The sequence below is a fragment of the Oncorhynchus keta genome, chromosome 20 (genome assembly GCF_023373465.1).
Source record: "Oncorhynchus keta strain PuntledgeMale-10-30-2019 chromosome 20, Oket_V2, whole genome shotgun sequence".
NCBI classification, from domain to species: domain Eukaryota; kingdom Metazoa; phylum Chordata; class Actinopteri; order Salmoniformes; family Salmonidae; genus Oncorhynchus; species Oncorhynchus keta.
Window position 1 is genome coordinate 20731174 of NC_068440.1, and position 10279 is coordinate 20741452.

A 10279-nucleotide genomic window follows, 5' to 3' on the forward strand; every position below is an offset into this window, starting at 1 on the left:
TAATAACTGGCCTAAGCAATAATTATTTATTTCCTCTTGCGTAGTTTATGATGTAACATTATCGACAAGCAAATACAAACACATGCACGCAGATCTACACAGAACAGCTTCCTAATAATGAGTTGCACCCCTCCGTCAGGGCATGGACTCTACAAGGTGTCAGAAGCGTTCCACAGGGATGCTGGTTCATGTTGACTCCAATGCTTCCCACAGTTGTGTCAAGTTGGCTGGATGTCCTTTGGGTGGTGGACCATTCTTGATACACACGGGTGTGGAAAAACCCAGCAATGTTGCATTTCTTGACACAAACCGGTGCTCCTGGCACCTACTATCATACCCCGTTCAAAGGCACTTACATTTCTTGTCTTGCCCTTTCACCCTCTGAATGGCACCTGTACACAATCTTTGTCTCAACGCTTAAACATGGTTCTTTAACCTGTCTCCCCCCCCTTCATCGACCCTGATGGAAGGAGATTTAACAAGTGGCATCAATAAGAGATATTAGCTTTCACCTGGATAATCTATGTCATGGAAAGAGTTCTTCATGTTTTTACACTCAGTGTATATCTATACAGTGCCTTGTGAAAGTATTCTGCCCCCTTGAACTTTGCGACCTTTTGCCACATTTCAGGCTTCAAACATAAAGATATAAAACTGTATTTTTTTGTGAAGAATCTACAACAAGTGGGACACAATCATGAAGTTGAACGACATTTATTGGATATTTCAAACTTTTTTAACAAATCAAAAACTGAAAAATTGGGCGTGCAAAATTATTCAGCCCCTTTCCTTTCAGTGCAGCAAACTCTCTCCAGAAGTTCAGTGAGGATCTCTGAATGATCCAATGTTGACCTAAATGACTAATGATGATAAATACAATCCACCTGTGTGTAATCAAGTCTCCGTATAAATGCACCTGCACTGTGATAGTCTCAGAGGTCCGTTAAAAGCGCAGAGAGCATCATGAAGAACAAGGAACACACCAGGCAGGTCCGAGATACTGTTGTGAAGAAGTTTAAAGACGGATTTGGATACAAAAAGATTTCCCAAGCTTTAAACATCCCAATGAGCACTGTGCAAGCGATAATATTGAAATGGAAGGAGTATCAGACCACTGCAAATCTACCAAGACCTGGCCGTCCCTCTAAACTTTCAGCTCATACAAGGAGAAGACTGATCAGATATGCAGCCAAGAGGCCCATGATCACTCTGGATGAACTGCAGAGATCTACAGCTGAGGTGGGAGGCTCTGTCCATAGGACAACAATCAGTTGTATATTGCACAAATCTGGCCTTTATGGAAGAGTGGCAAGAAGAAAGCCATTTCTTAAAGATATCCATAAAAAGTGTTGTTTAAAGTTTGCCACAAGCCACCTGGGAGACACACCAAACATGTGGAAGAAGGTGCTCTGGTCAGATGAAACCAAAATTGAACTTTTTGGCAAAAATGCAAAACGTTATGTTTGGCGTAAAAGCAACACAGCTCATCACCCTGAACATACCATCCCCACTGTCAAACATGGTGGTGGCAGCATCATGGTTTGGGCCTGCGTTTCTTCAGCAGGGACAGGGAAGATGGTTAAAATTGATGGGAAGATGGAGCCAAATACAGGACAATTTTGGAAGAAAACCTGATGGAGTCTGCAAAAGACCTGAGACTGGGACGGAGATTTGTCTTCCAACAAGACAATGATCCAAAACAGAAAGCAAAATCTACAATGGAATGGTTCAAAAATAAACATATCCAGGTGTTAGAATGGCCAAGTCAAAGTCCAGACCTGAATCCAATCGAGAATCTGTGGAAAGAACTGAAAACTGCTGTTCACAAATGCTCTCCATCCAACCTCACTGAGCTCGAGCTGTTTTGCAAGGAGGAATGGGAAAAAATGTCAGTCTCTCGATGTGCAAAACTGATAGAGACATACCCCAAGCGACTTACAGCTGTAATCGCAGCAAAACGTGGCGCTACAAAGTATTAACTTAAGGGGGCTGAATAATTTTGCACGCCCAATTTTTCAGTTTTTGATTTGTTAAAAAGGTTTGAAATATCCAATAAATGTCGTTCCACTTCATGATTGTGTCCCACTTGTTGTTGATTCTTCACAAAAAAATACAGTTTTATATCTTTATGTTTAAAGCCTGAAATGTGGCAAAAGGTTGCAAAGTTCAAGGGGGGCAAATACTTTCGCAAGGCACTGTATATAAATTGCACACACACACACACACTCCCCCTCTCTCTCGAAACAACTCCTGTATTTCCTCGTCTGTGCCTTTTAGAAAGTGGTACAGGCAGGTATGGAGAGACCGAGGCCTAGGCTTGTCAAGGAGAATAGGGTCCTGCATCCATCATTTCCTTGAACAGGTGTTGTTGCTCTTTCCACTGACTCAGTAATATACTGCCATCACTTCTATACCAGCACATACACGGACATGCACATATGCGGACAAACACACACATTCATTGACGTCACTGAAAAAAATATTCTTCAACGTGCAGATCTCAGATAAAAACATTTATCATGGTCCAGAATGGTGAAGGCAGCAGCAGATTTTGTTTTGTTTTGGTCTGTGTCGTGAAGTGACAGTATTCCTGTTAAACTCTCTCTGCTCAGGTCTTCAGTTACAGTTTTTCCCAATTGCTAAAAACATAATTTTGCAAACTAGGCCGGTTTTATCAAAATACTTAACACAATTCACAAAACCACACACCCAAACTGCAAAATACCTCTTATATCCTGAAAAATGAAGCACTGCAACCAAAACTACATATAGCATTATCAAAATCAAATGGCACACACTTCATTCATATTACCAGATTTTTGTCTAACCAACTGCACGCTGTTGGGCATAATGAAAAGCACTCTCATCTTTGGTATGCTTTGCCATAATACTAAAATAGTTCAAATTGTAGAAAATTCTTCAGATGCACAGAAATATTTGCAGATACACACACACATGCACCAAACAAGTCAGTGCAACATATGCACAGCAGATATATTTACATTGGACTGAACATAAATATGCTCACAAAAAAACAGTAAACTGAAAAAGACAATTGCAGAAAGAATACATAGAAAAAAAGAGGCAAGAAAAATAATTAGGCAGCATCTTGCCGCACAGCTGGGTCTGGCCACAACGCCTCGTCCACATCACAGGCAGCATCTTGACGCACAGCTGGGTCTGGCCACAACACCTCGTCCACATCACAGGCAGCATCTTGACGCACAGCTGGGTCTGGCCACAACACCTCGTCCACATCACAGGCAGCATCTTGCCGCACAGCTGGGTCTGGCCACAACGCCTCGTCCACATCACAGGCAGCATCTTGCCGCACAGCTGGGTCTGGCCACAACGCCTCGTCCACATCACAGGCAGCATCTTGACGCACAGCTGGGTCTGGCCACAACACCTCGTCCACATCACAGGCAGCATCTTGCCGCACAGCTGGGTCTGGCCACAACGCCTCGTCCACATCACAGGCAGCATCTTGCCACACAGCTGGGTCTGGCCACAACACCTCGTCCACATCACAGGCAGCATCTTGCCACACAGCTGGGTCTGGCCACAACGCCTCGTCCACGTCACAGGCAGCATCTTGCAGCACAGCTGGGTCTGGCCACAACGCCTCGTCCACATCACAGGCAGCATCTTGCCCCACAGCTGGGTCTGGCCACAACACCTCGTCCACATCACAGGCAGCATCTTGTCACACAGCTGGGTCTGGCCACAACGCCTCGTCCACATCACAGGCAGCATCTTGCCACACAGCTGGGTCTGGCCACAACCCCTCGTCCACATCACAGGCAGCATCTTGTCACACAGCTGGGTCTGGCCACAACACCTCGTCCACATCACAGGCAGCATCTTGTCACACAGCTGGTTCTGGCCACAACGCCTCGTCCACATCACAGGCAATATCCTCCCTTGCCAGACATCGAGGGAAGAAGTGCCTTATCCATCCCTGAACCGCGCCCACATCAATCTCATCACATGCCTCTTCCATAGCCTACACAAGAGGCCTGCACACAAAGGGCTGCCGGTCGTATACCTTCCTTGCATCTCTCAGTCCTTTAGAAAAACTAAAAAACTAAAATATAGGGCTGTACAATGCAGCCTAAAGATATTTCCCCCACAGTAGAGTAAATTCTACAGGAAATTTGTGCAGTCAGTGTATGACATCAACCATTCATGAAGTAAACAGGTGTCACCCAACTGATACACTATGACATGGGATGTACTACATAGTGTGAAAGAAATGTTGGTTACATACCTGTACTCCAGTCTAAATGTCCGGAGGACACAGGCGACAGTAAAACGGCTCAGGTTGGGCTGCACTCTCTGTCCAGCCTCTCGCATTGTCAGCCCATGGTTGATGACATGATCAACTAAGGTTGCTCTGATTTCACTCTCTGTCCAGCCTCTCGCATTGTCAGCCCCATGGTTGATGACATGATCAACTAAGGTTGCTCTGATTTCACTCTCTGTCCAGCCTCTCACATTGTCAGCCCCATGGTTGATGACATGATCAACTAAGGTTGCTCTGATTTCACTCTCTGCCCAGCCTCTCACATTGTCAGCCCCATGGTTGATGACATGATCAACTAAGGTTGCTCTGATTTCACTCTCTGCCCAGCCTCTCACATTGTCAGCCCCATGGTTGATGACATGATCAACTAAGGTTGCTCTGATTTCACTCTCTGCCCAGCCTCTCACATTGTCAGCCCCATGGTTGATGACATGATCAACTAAGGTTGCTCTGATTTCACTCTCTGCCCAGCCTCTCACATTGTCAGCCCCATGGTTGATGACATGATCAACTAAGGTTGCTCTGATTTCACTCTCTGCCCAGCCTCTCACATTGTCAGCCCCATGGTTGATGACATGATCAACTAAGGTTGCTCTGATTTCACTCTCTGCCCAGCCTCTCACATTGTCAGCCCCATGGTTGATGACATGATCAACTAAGGTTGCTCTGATTTCACTCTCTGTCCAGCCTCTCACATTGTCAGCCCCATGGTTGATGACATGATCAACTAAGGTTGCTCTGATTTCACTCTCTGTCCAGCCTCTCACATTGTCAGCCCATGGTTGATGACATGATCAACTAAGGTTGCTCTGATTTCACTCTCTGCCCAGCCTCTCGCATTGTCAGCCCCATGGTTGATGACATGATCAACTAAGGTTGCTCTGATTTCACTCTCTGTCCAGCCTCTCACATTGTCAGCCCATGGTTGATGACATGATCAACTAAGGTTGCTCTGATTTCACTCTCTGCCCAGCCTCTCGCATTGTCAGCCCATGGTTGATGACATGATCAACTAAGGTTGCTCTGATTTCACTCTCTGCCCAGCCTCTCACATTGTCAGCCCATGGTTGATGACATGATCAACTAAGGTTGCTCTGATTTCACTCTCTGCCCAGCCTCTCACATTGTCAGCCCCATGGTTGATGACATGATCAACTAAGGTTGCTCTGATTTCACTCTCTGTCCAGCCTCTCACATTGTCAGCCCCATGGTTGATGACATGATCAACTAAGGTTGCTCTGATTTCACTCTCTGTCCAGCCTCTCACATTGTCAGCCCATGGTTGATGACATGATCAACTAAGGTTGCTCTGATTTCACTCTCTGCCCAGCCTCTCACATTGTCAGCCCCATGGTTGATGACATGATCAACTAAGGTTGCTCGGATTTCACTCTCTGCCCAGCCTCTCACATTGTCAGCCCCATGGTTGATGACATGATCAACTAAGGTTGCTCTGATTTCACTCTCTGCCCAGCCTCTCGCATTGTCAGCCCCATGGTTGATGACATGATCAACTAAGGTTGCTCTGATTTCATTTGAAATTTGTTGTCTTCTTTGGCCATGAACTCCTCTACAAGCTCTACCCCTACCTCTCACTCTTCCTCCCCCTCTCATTCTCACCCTCCCTCTTCCTCTCTCTACAACGGCTTCCATTGTTGCTGTAAAACAAAAGGTGCTCACCTGTGGTCTTTTCATAGTGCTTACTTCCTGATTGAAGTGGTAACATTTAACCATTGAGGTGTTTGGCCAGGTGGCACATGTATTGGCCAATTAGCTCATGTCGTGTCATTTTGAATGGCAGTGTTTTGAAATGGCAAACATGTGACTTTATGTCAGATTGTTGTGTCTTATGCAGAGAACTGTGTGCAGTGTATTTAAAAAGTGCCATTTTGAATTGCAAAATGTGTGTAAAGCAGAAAATGTGTTTAGACTTTTGGAGACTTGAGAAGAGGTTTTGCTCTCTGTGTGTCAGTTTAAATAATTGTGCTGTGCATGTCATTATAGTGTGTTAGCAATTGGAAAAAACTGTAAATCGTTTTATATAATTCCCCCTGCCTCTGCAGACTGAGCATCCCTTACAACACAGCTTAATAAGGGCTAAAGATACCATCTGATACACACACACACCTGAAGCAACTGTCTCAAAAGACGCCTTGATCTGTTATGTTTATATTGTGTGTGTGTGTGTGTGTGTGTGTGTGTGTGTGTGTGTGTGTGTGTGTGTGTGTGTGTGTGTGTGTGTGTGTGTGTGTGTGTGTGTGTGTGTCTAGCAGCAGGTCGACACGACCTTGAAGGTGTTCACAGTGGGGTGTGTGTGTGTGAGAGATGGTTTGGCTCGATGCTCTTTTGGACGCAATGATAAAATCTATTACGTGACATGCTGACACAAGCATCGTCCTCCCCCTAAGCTCCTCCATTAGACGCGTGTGTGTGTCCTACCTAGAACAAGGGACAAAGCTGTCAACAGGAGGCTATTTCCAGACACACCTCTTCAGTCTGAGGTCAGTGTGAATGTATTGTAGCGATGCTGCTCTTGGTAAGAATACAATAAGGTAGATGGGGGCGGACGGCCGGCCGGGACACACACACATACACACACACACTGCAGTGTATAGTGCAGACAGACAGACACTACAGTGTATGGTGCTTTAGTATATGTCATCTGTAGGAAACCAAGAATCAACAGTATTGTAATTAGTTCTGGTAGAATAACTGAATCAATACTCATTACACAGACCTGGGAAAACATCACCATCAGAGGTAGAGAGAGAGATGGGAGCTAGGTAGAGAGAGAGATGTGAGCTAGGTAGAGAGAGAGATGGGAGCTAGGTAGAGAGAGAGATGGGAGCTAGGTAGAGAGAGAGATGGGAGCTAGGTAGAGAGAGAGATGGGAGCTAGGTAGAGAGAGAGAGATGGGAGCAAGGTAGAGAGAGAGATGGGAGCTAGGTAGAGAGAGAGATGGGAGCTAGGTAGAGAGAGAGATGTGAGCTAGGTAGAGAGAGAGATGGGAGCTAGGTAGAGAGAGAGAGATGGGAGCTAGGTAGAGAGAGAGATGGGAGCTAGGTAGAGAGAGAGATGGGAGCTAGGTAGAGAGAGAGATGTGAGCTAGGTAGAGAGAGAGATTGGAGCTAGGTAGAGAGAGAGATGGGAGCTAGGTAGAGAGAGAGAGATGTGAGCTAGGTAGAGAGAGATGTGAGCTAGGTAGAGAGAGAGATGGGAGCTAGGTAGAGAGAGAGATGGGAGCTAGGTAGAGAGAGAGATGTGAGCTAGGTAGAGAGAGAGATGTGAGCTAGGTAGAGAGAGAGATGGGAGGTAGAGAGAGAGATGGGAGCTAGGTAGAGAGAGATATGGGAGCTAGGTAGAGAGAGAGATGGGAGCTAGGTAGAGAGAGAGATGGGAGCTAGGTAGAGAGAGAGATGGGAGCTAGGTAGAGAGAGAGATGAGCTAGGTAGAGAGAGAGATGGGAGCTAGGTAGAGAGAGAGATGGGAGCTAGGTAGAGAGAGAGATGGGAGCTAGGTAGAGAGAGATGGGAGCTAGGTAGAGAGAGAGATGTGAGCTAGGTAGAGAGAGAGATGGGAGCTAGGTAGAGAGAGAGATGGGAGCTAGGTAGAGAGAGAGATGGGAGCTAGGTAGAGAGAGAGATGGGAGCTAGGTAGAGAGAGAGATGGGAGCTAGGTAGAGAGAGAGATGGGAGCTAGGTAGAGAGAGAGAGATGGGAGCGAGGTAGAGAGAGAGAGATGTGAGCTAGGTAGAGAGAGAGATGGGAGCTAGGTAGAGAGAGAGATGGGAGCGAGGTAGAGAGAGAGATGGGAGCTAGGTAGAGAGAGAGAGAGATGGGAGCGAGGTAGAGAGAGAGAGAGATGGGAGCTAGGTAGAGAGAGAGATGGGAGCTAGGTAGAGAGAGAGAGATGTGAGCTAGGTAGAGAGAGAGAGAGAGATGGGAGCTAGGTAGAGAGAGAGATGGGAGCTAGGTAGAGAGAGAGAGATGGGAGCTAGGTAGAGAGAGAGAGATGGGAGCTAGGTAGAGAGAGAGATGGGAGCTAGGTAGAGAGAGAGATGTGGAGCTAGGTAGAGAGAGATGGAGCTAGGTAGAGAGAGAGAGATGGGAGCTAGGTAGAGAGAGAGATGGGAGCTAGGTAGAGAGAGAGATGGGAGCTAGGTAGAGAGAGAGATGGGAGCTAGGTAGAGAGAGAGATGGGAGCTAGGTAGAGAGAGAGATGGGAGCTAGGTAGAGAGAGAGATGGGAGCTAGGTAGAGAGAGAGATGGGAGCTAGGTAGAGAGAGAGATGGGAGCTAGGTAGAGAGAGAGATGGAGCTAGGTAGAGAGAGAGATGGGAGCTAGGTAGAGAGAGAGATGGGAGCTAGGTAGAGAGAGAGAGATGGGAGCTAGGTAGAGAGAGAGATGGGAGCTAGGTAGAGAGAGAGATGTGAGCTAGGTAGAGAGAGAGAGATGGGAGCTAGGTAGAGAGAGAGATGGGAGCTAGGTAGAGAGAGAGAGATGGAGCTAGGTAGAGAGAGATGTGAGCTAGGTAGAGAGAGAGATGGGAGCTAGGTAGAGAGAGAGATGGGAGCTAGGTAGAGAGAGAGATGTGAGCTAGGTAGAGAGAGAGATGTGAGCTAGGTAGAGAGAGAGATGGGAGCTAGGTAGAGAGAGAGATGGGAGCTAGGTAGAGAGAGAGATGGGAGCTAGGTAGAGAGAGAGATGATGGAGCTAGGTAGAGAGAGAGATGGGAGCTAGGTAGAGAGAGATGGGAGCTAGGTAGAGAGAGAGATGGGAGCTAGGTAGAGAGAGAGATGGGAGCTAGGTAGAGAGAGAGATGTGAGCTAGGTAGAGAGAGAGATGGGAGCTAGGTAGAGAGAGAGATGGGAGCTAGGTAGAGAGAGAGATGGGAGCTAGGTAGAGAGAGAGATGGGAGCTAGGTAGAGAGAGAGATGGGAGCTAGGTAGAGAGAGAGATGGGAGCTAGGTAGAGAGAGAGATGGGAGCTAGGTAGAGAGAGAGAGATGTGAGCTAGGTAGAGAGAGAGATGGGAGCGAGGTAGAGAGAGAGATGGGAGCTAGGTAGAGAGAGAGAGAGATGGGAGCTAGGTAGAGAGAGAGAGGGAGCTAGGTGGGAGCTAGGTAGAGAGAGAGAGGTATGGGAGCTAGGTAGAGAGAGAGAGATGGAGCTAGGTAGAGAGAGAGATGAGCTAGAGAGAGGGAGCTAGGTAGAGAGGAGATGGGAGCTAGGTAGAGAGAGAGAGATGGGAGCTAGGTAGAGAGAGAGAGATGGGAGCTAGGTAGAGAGAGAGATGGGAGCTAGGTAGAGAGAGAGATGTGAGCTAGGTAGAGAGAGATGTGAGCTAGGTAGAGAGAGAGATGGGAGCTAGGTAGAGAGAGATGGGAGCTAGGTAGAGAGAGAGATGGAGCTAGGTAGAGAGAGAGATGGGAGCTAGGTAGAGAGAGAGATGGGAGCTAGGTAGAGAGAGAGATGGGAGCTAGGTAGAGAGAGAGATGGGAGCTAGGTAGAGAGAGAGATGGGAGCTAGGTAGAGAGAGAGATGGGAGCTAGGTAGAGAGAGAGATGGGAGCTAGGTAGAGAGAGAGATGGGAGCTAGGTAGAGAGAGAGGGAGATGGGAGCTAGGTAGAGCTAGGTAGAGAGATGGGAGCTAGGTAGAGAGAGAGAGATGGGAGCTAGGTAGGAGAGAGATGGAGCTAGGTAGAGAGAGAGATGGGAGCTAGGTAGAGAGAGAGATGGGAGCTAGGTAGAGAGAGAGATGGAGCTAGGTAGAGAGAGAGATGGGAGCTAGGTAGAGAGAGAGATGGGAGCTAGGTAGAGAGAGAGATGGGAGCTAGGTAGAGAGAGAGATGGGAGCTAGGTAGAGAGAGAGATGGGAGCTAGGTAGAGAGAGAGATGGGAGCTAGGTAGAGAGAGAGATGGGAGCTAGGTAGAGAGAGAGAGAGATGGGAGCTAGGTAGAGAGAGAGATGGGAG

General features: G+C 47.3%; 1 long non-coding RNA gene across 2 annotated transcripts; it reads left to right on the forward strand.

Moving 5' to 3' along the window:
- The first annotated feature begins 4369 nt into the window (after window positions 1-4369).
- LOC127910115 (uncharacterized) lies at window positions 4370-5585 on the forward strand. Of its 2 annotated transcripts, none has more exons than XR_008073964.1 (3): window positions 4370-4534; window positions 4967-5038; window positions 5395-5585. It is a non-coding gene; the product is annotated as an uncharacterized LOC127910115 (long non-coding RNA). The 2 variants fall into 2 exon arrangements; XR_008073966.1 differs by having other exon boundaries at window positions 5467-5583.
- Window positions 5586-10279: the final 4694 nt, after the last annotated feature.